Source organism: Corvus kubaryi, unplaced genomic scaffold (genome assembly GCF_017639235.1).
Source record: "Corvus kubaryi isolate FWS band 111438036 unplaced genomic scaffold, C.kubaryi_AGA036_p1.0 137, whole genome shotgun sequence".
NCBI classification, from domain to species: Eukaryota; Metazoa; Chordata; class Aves; order Passeriformes; family Corvidae; genus Corvus; species Corvus kubaryi.
This window is the reverse complement of record NW_024580671.1, coordinates 27,634,147-27,645,423: the sequence shown is the minus strand read 5'-3', so window position 1 is coordinate 27,645,423 and position 11,277 is coordinate 27,634,147. Positions and strand designations below refer to the sequence as shown.

General features: G+C 37.3%; 1 long non-coding RNA gene across 1 annotated transcript; it reads left to right on the top strand.

Moving 5' to 3' along the window:
• Window positions 1–4,080: 4,080 nt before the first annotated feature.
• LOC121659463 lies at window positions 4,081–11,014 on the top strand. The gene is made up of 2 exons (XR_006014344.1): window positions 4,081–4,195; window positions 8,214–11,014. It is a non-coding gene; the product is annotated as an uncharacterized LOC121659463 (long non-coding RNA).
• The last annotated feature ends 263 nt before the right edge of the window (window positions 11,015–11,277 follow it).

Below are 11,277 nucleotides of genomic sequence, written 5' to 3'. Positions count from 1 at the left end.
TCTATTATAATGTTTCTGATACTTAATAAAATCAGGTAAGTGCCAGATTTTAGTAAAGGTCATCATAGTGCATTTTCATTTTATAGCTACAACATTTCCCCATTTATTAAGATTATTTTAAACTGAATGAATTAAATGAATGAATGACATACTACAGAGGTAAATATTAAGGAAGGAGAATTATTATTTAAGTTAAAGGATGGTATTGGCAAAAGATCAAATGACTGTAAATTGGCCATGAATAAATTTAGAGGGGAAATTGGAAGAAGGCTCCTTATCTGTCCAAGAAGTATGTTTCTGGAACTGTCTGGCAAAGAGGGAGGGGACTGAGTAATCTAAACTGTTTTATAAGTAATGTGATATGCTTTGGAAAGGGATCACATAACTAAACATGAGATCTCATGGAGTGAGATTTGTCAGAGGATCCTGGGAAGTCATTTCATCCTGGGGCACAAGTTTGCAGTGACAGTTTTCAGATATGTGGTGTGTCAGTATTCCCAAAGAGGTCCCTTAGAAATGCTATTGCCAGAAATTCATATAATCATGTCCATGTTGCTGAGTTTCTATTCAGCACTGGTTAGAAATATCAGTTTCCTATCTTGATCTATATTTGGCTTTCTTTGGGTCTGCATTCACTGTCCTCTGAAGCCTTGGAGGTTAGCAAGTGGACAAAGATGGTGTGAAATTGTACCTTTAACGGCTTTGCATCCTTAGGTGTCTGGTTGCTGTCCCTGATCACATAGTCCGTGTAAAACTGGCAGGTGCCAGGTACGAGCTTAAGTGAAAATTCTTTCCTGAATTTAAATTAGCAGCAGTCCTGCAGTCTGTGTCTATCTTAGGACTCTCTCTGAGTTTGATTTAGCAACTAAATCACAGGGACCTGTGGTATTAGCAAGATGCTCTCTGCTTTTACCTAGGGCATAGTTCAGGCTTGGCTTTCTGAAGGAGTGCTGGGAAGATTTTTTTTATCCTTTACTGAGTGGTATAGATGTTTTCAGACTCTTTTCAAACCAGACAGCTGTGGCATGGCTGCCTGAAATTTGGAAAACTGGACACTGTGAAATGGCTAATTTCTCCAGTCCTTGGTTCTCAAATAAGGTAATCATCTTATTTTAAACAGAAAGTTTAGATTCCATTTCTTAACACGTAATACACATTCCTTAATTTTCTAATTCTGTAACCATTTTCTTACAGAATTTTTGCTTCTTGATCATCTTTCTTCACATTGGCACTCCCTACTTAACTATATGATTATGTGGGTGAAAGGAGACACCTGAAATGGAAGGTTTGCCTTTGATTCTGATGCAAGAGGGAAGAAAAGAGGATACAATGTAATCAATATTTATCAGTGGTTAAGCCTTTGCTCCTAAGAACAATGATCCCATGGAAGCCAGGTTGTGAAGTCTAATGACAAAGCTGAAAAGACAAAATTGCTTTGTACTTGCTTATGACACCTGCCTTTAGCAGTGTTTTGAGCTTCAAATCTAAAAAACTAACAAAATGTCCTCCTGAATAAAGTCAGTTCTCACCCTTTTGTGAAATACTGCAGGCAGTGTCTTCAATACCACCGTCTGTTCATCTGAGGCCCACAGCTAACCAGCAGCACTGCCGATACCAATATCATAACTTCCAGTTCTCATCTCTGTGTGTTATGTATTGACTGTGGTTATATCATGATGAAATTATGATTCGTAGTGTTCCTGTTTTTCATAATGTTCTCCCATTAAATACCATGAAATTGTGAGTGCAATATGAAATAATTCTGACCTTTTTTTCCTTCAGATTTGTCAAAGGACTCCAAAATGACAGGCAAAGGCTATTAACTTATGTATAGTCTTGATTAAGAGAATCTGCTATGATGGCCGCTGCTTTTCCCCCTCTAGATTTTCTTAAATCTGATCTTCTTCACCGTTCTGGCTTACAACTTCTTCAGGGTGAGGGAAAACAACTCCTCCTATTCCCTGTTGCAGAAATGAACTTTACAGTGCAAAGGCTGTCTAAACCCACATTCCAGCTGCCACTGAAAATTTTAACATATTACAGCAAATAAACCAGTCTGCTGCTGAAAAATAAATTAGAATTAAAAGTGGTCAGAAATGCTTTGCCCTGCTCATTTGCCTATGATATATGTGATGAATTTCAGTAAAAGAGGTTTTGATCACAATTTCCATCAAAACTTCACTTTCCAACAACAACATTTGAGTAGTTTGCCAGACCTACATAGCTTCTTGATTAGGAAAAAATCTAGTTTGGACAGAGGATTGAGATATGTAGTTCTTTTAATTTGTTTTCAAGGACATGAACTATATTGTAAGGGATATGAGGGAGAAAAGTAAAAAAAGGCCTAAGGGCTCCAATACAGTAAAAAGAGTTTCAGATGGCAGAAATGAAAATTAAAGCATGCAGGAGAAATTAAACTGGAAAACATATACTAAGTGGGATGGAAAGAGAAGTAAAGCTAAAAGAGACTTTAGGGAAGAGAGAGGACAGCAAATTAGACATGAATTTGTAATCTGATATTGAAGCAAAATGAGGCAATGAAATTTGAGCTATTTATACAAAGAAGTGCATCATAAAAATACTCCAAGTAAATGAAATAAACATTTTGCATCTAGCTTTCCCTATAGTGGGTTTATAATCCCATTTTATAACTAGAATTGCAAATATAGAGTGCAAAAAGGGGGAAGGGCTGGCTGGGTCTGGTAAAATATAGGCCATGTGAGTAGTATCCATCTTGCCTGATTTTGCATGTCTAGAAGTTAATTGACATCAAAAGAGCTGCCTGTCTTAAGAGGAGACACATCACCCTTTGGATCTGTCTGTTTGTACAGAGTGTCTCAAGGGTGACCAATTTAGACAGCTGAACTTTTCCATAGCTAAGTTTTAAAGAGGTGAATCATGTATTTTTGTTTCTAAAAGTCCTGAGAGAACTGAGATGAGAATGACACGAAAGGTCTAGCATGTCTAGAAAGGCCTGCAAGGTTTGAAAAACTACTAAGACTGAAGATCTCACAGCAGTTAATAAGTATAGAAAAAAAATGAAAGCTTTGAGGAATGTGAAAAAATATTTGAGGTATAAATGTACGTAACCAGTAAAAGGGGATTGAGGGGGATTTAGTAGCTTGCAGCTGGTACACGAAACACACAGTCCAGTTCAGGTGAAGGAAATGAAGAAGCTGCAGGGAGAAAGTTTGATCCTTCAGTAAGATGCTTCTTTTCTTTTCCACCTTCTCACAGCTGTGATTTAGTATTGCAGCACTGTCAAAGCCTTTCAGTCAGTTTAACTGCAAAATGGAAGGATATCCAAGTTGTTACAACTCAGAGAGCCATTTAATAGGTGCCTTCCTTAAACTGACTCACTATCTGAGTATGTGGCATCTGGGTGCCATGGTCAAACTCAGATGAACTGCAACACTTTGCACACAAAACCAAGTTTCTCAGAAAAACACTGCTTTTATGGGAAACCATTTCCTATGTCAAAATTGTTGATTTCCTGTTCTTTTGCATTCTATTTATTACAGATACAAAGAAGATATGTTAACCCTCAGGGTTTCATGATAACTAACATTTCATAGAAAAATCTGTGTATTTTTTGTGTAAATTGTTACTTTATTTGTAACAAAATTGGAAATATATTCTTTTTATGGTAGTTTTGACAAGATGAGGTACTTTGTTTAGTTTTGCTTTTTTTTGAATTGTACATTTCCTTTTTGTTGAAGCGTAAATGATTTTATTGCTATCAATTTAATTTAGCTAGCATCTTTTTAAGCAATTCATTGCTTTTGCTTACTGAAATATCAGTTTTGTCAACTTTAAACATGTTGACTTACACTTATGATGAAGGAACTCAAATTGAGGCTGACATAATTAAGCTCTGAGGATGTCACTCCCTTGCCCTTCCATAACCCTGTGAAGCTGAACCATCCTGTCTTGTAACATGCAGCATTTTATACTGAATGAACAAAGCTGAGGTTGACACAAAATATATCCCGGAGTCAGACTTGCAAAGCTCTTAAAATTACTCACCCAGACTCAAAATCTAATTATCTTTCAGCTTTCTTCCTTTTACCATGAGAATGGTCAATAAAGTGGGTGTATGTCATCTAAAATGACATTTTAGATGCTGATGGGAGGAGAGGGAAAGGAGAGAGAATTTTCCAAACCTGAAAACAACCCTTGTCTCCAAAAGTCACAGGTAAGCTTAGGCACCATCAAGCTTAAATGCAGCTTGGTACAGTTCATGTTATACTGTTTAGTATGCACTGAATGCACAGAGGGAAGAGCATGAGAGAAAAATAAATGGACTCAGTACAAAATAAATGGGTAACATAAGGCTTTTGAGACTAAGACAACATTTCACTGCCTCTTACTGTTTATTTTATTTTAGGTTGAAGTACTTTATATTTCCAAGTTTCTATATTTATCTGTGGAGCAGCTGGTACTATTTGTTCTGGGTGATTTAATTTATTTATTGCTATGTATTCTAAAGACATGTAGCTCTATCTTCTAATGGGTTTACTGTGTGCTCTTTAAATTGAAACAGTTGATCAGGGCTTTTTTTTGCTATACTCTCTCTTGAATTCTTTAAAAGAACAATTGTATTTCAATGCATTTTTCTTAAAAACGGAATTTAATCAAAGTGAAGGATAGATTTGAATAACGCTGTATATATTCATTAAACATGAATATCAGGATGCTCAGGATTGCATCATTAGATTTTGTTCTTTGGTTAAGATGTTCACAAAGTCTGCAAATATATTTGCAAAGTGATGTATGATCTAGCAAGATCCCAAATAAAGCTACATTTCAATTGAATGTATTTGCTTTCAACAGTTTTCTCTGTCTTAGTACTAGATAACATTTCCTTTTTGCTCATATCCTATTGTCAGATGCAAATAAGAATTTAGGAATCTTGTAAAAATAAATTTTTTGCATTGCTAGTATAAATGCGCCTGTCCAGAAGTATTTTTTTTTTAATGAAAATATCAGTAAACATAACCTATCCTGATATCCATTCTGATCTGATTAGACTGAAAACACAGATCTGTTGATTGGGGAAAAATAATTTGGCAGCCATGGTAGAACTAAAAAGCAATTCAAGAAAGAAGTGAGTGATGGATCTATAATATTTTTCCTTTCTTTTACTGTGCTGCTTCAGGAATGAATGGAGCACTGTAAGAAAGTTGTTACTGCATGCAGACTCTCTCTTTGATGACCCTTGAGAAATAAATCAGCAGTAGTTCTTTATGCAAGACTCCAAATAGCAGGAGCATTGCCACAGCTGACTCACACTTGCACTGCTGATGCCATTGTTTAGCTTTTTGCCAGTGCCTAAACAATCACCAGAGGATACCATTTACATTTACTCCAGGGCAGATGAAAGAAACTGCCAGCTGAAAAGAAAATCATGTTAAAGTCTAAAAAAATAAAGATGCATGAGCATTCAGTTGGAGACTGAATGTGTTTTAGACATTCACTCTGAAATTTATTTAGACATTCACTTTTAATTCGTGTGGAAGATTTTTTGTGTGCAAACTTTGGCAATTTTTTAATGATTTTTTTTTTCTGATTTTGATGATTTATTTTTTCTACATAAAATTTTTTAAATGCATGACAATTAGGAGAAGAATTATGCTTTAGAAAACTCAAAAGTTTAAGAATCTCTCTATCCCAGTATAATCAGGGAGTGCATTTGAGGGAACGTTTACAGGTGCTTAATGCACTACCTCTTTGGAAGTGCAGTTTTTTTGTTGTTTTTCTTTTTTTTTTTTTAAGGAAAAGCAGTTTGCTGTTGACCTTTGACTTTTCCTTTTTATAAAACAGAGTAGGGGCTTAAAATCAATTTATCGTTCACATCTAGGGCTGGACTTCCAAAGCAGATCAGTTTGCTAAATAAGTCATCTGAAAATTTGACTGTTGGAGTCACATTAGGAGTAGTTGTGCCCTCTAATCACTTCTGAGAAATCTGGTTTTTGTTGGCATCCTATGGAGCACCACACATCTGATGCATCTTAAACCAATGCTCTGAGAGCAAACGTTGTGTTGCGTAGTCATTATCTGAAACCAGAAGCTGTTTTTTACAATTTATTTTGAACAACTTTATGGCTTGTGCATGTCAATGCATTGACAGATATCACTCCAGCTGGGTTACAGATATTTTATGTTTTTGAACAGAGGCTGTCAGTGAGGAGCAATTCTCTGTTGAACAAACACTGGAAAATCTGAAGAAGCACAAAGTATTGTGCTTTGAACTGTCATATCTCTAGGCAGAACAATACAGTAAATGATTCTCTCTGCTGTGTCAGAGCATCAACCCCTCTGAGGCATCAAATATGGCTAGAGCAAATGTTTAATATTTGTTAGAGTGTAGGGAGGGATGCCTGGCATTCAGTCCTGGCTCTGAAGTTGATGATCTGACTCCAAACTGGCCTGTAGAGAGGGGAGAATTGCTACACAAGCAGAAAAGTTTTGCTTCTCTTCCAACTGCAGTATGAAGTTTTCTTTGTTGGTGCTTTTAATCATTTTACAGTCCTTAGAAAAAAAGCACCCTATAGAAATTCAAAGTATAAAATGCCATATTAAAAAGAGTAACAGAGAAGCACAAGTGCTCATATATCTGTAAAAGCCAATAAAAGCGTATTTTTATGAGTCTACAAAAACATTCCTTAAGATCCAGCACTTGAATGATATGCTCATGCCTTTCTTACACGCTGCCCTTTGAGGAGCAGCACAGCAGAGAGCAAGATGAATCCAACTGGCTAGCTTAGAAGAGGAACTGTTTCTGTCAGAAGTGCACCAGGTTTCAGTGGTCTGGCTCTCACTGATGGGTGAAAACAGCCTGGTTGATGGTCAGAGGCTGCTCTTACCAGCAGCAGCACTGTACCAGTGTACTCTCAGCCTGTTCTAAATATGCTGCTCTATGAGTCAATGCCATTTGCTTTTTACTGCTGTGCTGACATGAGTCCCTAGAGGAAAGGGAATTTAGGAGTCCCTCATGAGATCTGTGTCTGATGGCCTTTTGGTAGCTCTGGGGCTCATATCACTTTGATCCCTTCAATTCAAATAGAGTAGGATGTGTTTTCCCCTGCTCTAGGCCTGTCTATATTCCAGCTGAATAAATATATCCTTATTAATGTTCATTTGTACATAGACTTGCATTTCTGCTTGTGACTGGATCTTGAATGGCAGCCCACTGGTGTAAATTCAGCCCCACTCCAAGCTCCAACCAGGCGAGCTTGCTCACTGCCGGTATCTAAAGGTATCATGTCTTCAGGGGGAGGATATAGTTCATAATCCATGACTATTTAATTGTATCCTCTCTGCTGATACTGCTGTCGAGGGCACCAATTAGTTTCAATTGTGCAGGTGGTTTTAGCAGAGCAGACAGTTGGGCTAATGGGAAACGGACTGTGATCATCTACCTCATTTCACAGAGCTAAGGAGCAACAATCTAATTTGAGCTGAGTTCAATTATTCTTGACTGGAACTTGCTTTAAACAAGCAACTTTGGTGCAAAAAGGCTGTTGGGGCCATTCAGCCTCTTGATTTCTGTTTTGCATGCACAGGTCTCTTCATCAAAAGTACTTGACAGTAACTGGCTTTGAAGCAGCCAATGAAACATTTCTGTTTGGCAACATCTAATGTATGGTTCCTCCTCTGCACAGTCATTTTAACTTTTAATACTTGAGGACTGTAGGGAAAACTCCTCCTGTTAAAATCCACACAGATAAATAATTTAATAAGAGCAATAGCACTAGAAAAATTATCAAATGACCTCTTACAGGATATTTTTTGTCGGCTCACAGATTTATGTTTTCTTGTGTGCCCCTAAGCCTGTGTGGGTAATTAACAGTGTTTATCACTGGTTTTTGTCTTCTATTCTGGTTCTGAAAACTTAAAGATGACAAAACACAGAGGGAAAAAAACCAGAATAGAAGGTAGAAAAAATTAATGCGTAAATGTAAAATGTAACTACACGGATATGCTCACTGATAGCTGATCATTTCCCCAGGAAAAGCCAGAGAGCTTGTGAGGGCACTCAAGAAGTCAATGCATTTTTTGGTCTTAGGAAGTAGATCTTCTTGCCACACACAAGTACTTGGCTTAAAGGTCATGTAACTGCCAGTCTATCTGATTTTCTCTTTCTGTAGCCTTTTGAAATAAGGCTGGCTCATCCTCACTATCATCTTGTTTTTCTTTCTATTTCTCTGCAGGGCTCTGGTCCTGGATGTCCACACTACAGACATATTATTTTGATCTCTGTTTATTCTTGAACAATTCAAGATCTGATGGCAGGAAATTGTGGTTGAGACAGAGAGAATAACTTTTTCCACAGGGTTCACCATGTCTCAGTCTTCCTACCTGAGAAAGCCCTCCAGCAATAACACCTCAATAGGCCATGAAAAGGAGCTCATGACACTTCCCTAAGGGACAGAGATCATGCAAGGAAACAGCCTTTAATGAACAGGAGATAAGCACTGCAAGAGCACAGGACTAAGAGGTTGAGACAAGCTCTGAAGGCACTTTATCTCAATTCCACTACACCTCACCACCCATGAACAAGGGACATAGAGCTGGGACTGTCACTCACCACTCAGCAACAGCCCATCTGTCCCAGGTCCCCTCCCTGATGACTGAGTGTGGGATGCATCATTACTGCAGGCTCTGGATCCTGTGTGACACTCAGTAATACTGTACTGCTCTTCTGAACAGCCCTGAACCCAGTGGGACTCACGTATATGGGAACTGCTCCTCTCACCCTCAGGAAAAAGGAAAGGGGAACTACTCAGAGCTGTGGTGATGAGATGCTTGGAAACATCCCCAGCAAAGATGTCCTTCACTTTCTGCTGGTCATACAGAGTTAATTCCTCCAGCACTTAATAGCTTCTGTATGAGAATGAACTAAATGAACACAGACTCTTCTAGATGGGAAAGAGATGAGTGAGGAAGACTAGTTAGGAGGCTGTATGATGAAGAATGACACTGAGATGGTGGTTACTCACTGATCAAAGTCTCCTTTGATACAAGGGCTTGGGGGATTGAAATGAAGTTGGAAAATAGTAGGTCCAAAGTAAATAAAAGTCAAGCATTCTTCAAACAGCTGGTAACTAGTCTGTGAAATGCCTCTCTACAGCACCTTGTGAAAGTTAATGTCTTTCAAGAGCAGCTGGACATATTAGCAAAAAAAAAGTCAAAAGTTGTTAGATATAATCACCTTTGCCTTATGATGTTCCCTTTGTTGGAGGTGAGAAAAACATTTTTGGGAAGTGCTACTAGCTTTTAGTTTCTCACATTCTCTGGTTATATCTAGTTGTGGTCACTGTTGGAGCCAGCACCCTGGAGTTTTTCTGTATGCTGACAAGCCTTTCCATTTTACTTGAACCCTTTTCTGAAGGATGAGCCACATCATGCCAAGGCTTTCTGAACATAAGATACTTGAAGGGGGCAGCAGACAATATGTTCCAGTGATACGTGATAAAAATTGTCCATAGACTTGCATGACAGGGTGGTCATCTCACATAGGATGTGTTAAACAGATGAAAAGATATGGTCCTTATCAGAGGGGCTGCTTTTGATGAGGTGTTAAAGGTTCTGGGCTAAAAAATTCTGTGCAACTGTGTGTGCCACTTGATGCACATCATGGACATAGATGGTCCATGCCAGCAGAATAGTATGTAGTCTGTACAATGTGAATATGAGCTGGTCCCTACCAATTGACCACGGATAGATATTTGTGCCCTTAAATTGCTTTCAAAGTCTGCATGGACAAAAATCAAAAAAGCAAGTGACCAAGAGTTTTCTGATGGACTAAATACCAAAATGGTGTTGTTCAAGGATTATTTCTTCCTATATTAATAGAAATGTTATCCCAAGTAGGAAAAGAAAAAAAATTAATTGTGTTTCTCTTTCGAGTTCAAAAGTAAACAAGGCATTGAGAAAAACAAGGGAACTGTGTTGAAATGACTACTGTTGTTATTAAAAACAACTCTTTTGAGCCTGTGGCTATGCTGGAGGGAGTAATAAACATTTCAAAAATCAAGGGCTGATTTACAAGTGCTGAGCAACTGTGGTAAAAATTTCAAAGGAGCTCATGACCTGTTCAAACTATGATTAACCTATCTTTTGTTCTTAAATTTAAATGCTATCAATTTTACTTTTAGGAAATGTTACTAAAGAAAGAAGTATAGCAAAGACAATATTATTTTCCCTGTACAACATCTCCATGTGGTCAGGTTTCACATAGGGAAAAGGTGATTATGTTTTGCTTGCCTAATATAGAATTTTAGGAAAATGCAAACACAGATCTTTTAAATATTCAGTAGTTTCCATTCTGAATAGAAAAATGTAAATATTCTTTCTGATTTATTAAAGGTGTCAACAAAGCAATCATAATCTGACAATTTAAAGGATTTGTTCATGGTTAGCATTCATTTCGGTCTTTCCTTAATCTCAGATCATGATTGAATCTAACTAACTTTTATCTGACATCATGAAGATTGGCCCTGTTCTAAGCATGTTCCCTCTGTCATTGAGAGAAAGGGATATTCTGAGCTCTGAAGGCCAATGTGAAGAGAAATAATCTTGAACCACGGCATTTGATAAACAGTATTTTTATCACCCCCCCAAAAGTAAATGGATTTGGAGATTAAGTGATGATTGCTAGAAAAAACTAGCTTAGAGATTATTCTTTAAATGTGGTTATTATTTCAAGCCACCTGTATTCAAGCTGTCTCAGAATATAGAGAACGTAGGGTAAAATTATCCTTACAACAATGAAAAGAATTTGTTTATGTATGGCATATTCCTTAATTGTGTGAAACAATCAGGGGAATATTAATTGCCTTCTTGATGAAGAGACCAGCAGTTCAGTTACTTTTAGAAAATAGTAAAAATTACCTTCCTGATGTAGCACAGAATTCATTCAAGCCTGTGAAAATTTGTATTAATTCGATATATCATTGTTATAAAAACTGCATTGTACATAGCTTATGCAATAAAGTGTAATTTAGCACTATTATTTTCAAAGTATGTTTGTGTGTGAATTCATTCTCACATTGTAGTGCCTTCCCTTTTTTTTATGGTCACAATTAGCATAAAACAATGTTTTTCTCTCCAAGGAAAACACAATTTAATATAATGGACATATCTGAAAAGTAGTAATTATGGAAAATAGCCCTGTAGCTGTTTGGAGATCTTTTGAACCATGCAGGTCCCAAACTGAATGTTTTTGGTGAATCTGTTTTTTCCCTGGAGAAGTCATCACATGGAGAAGTTAAT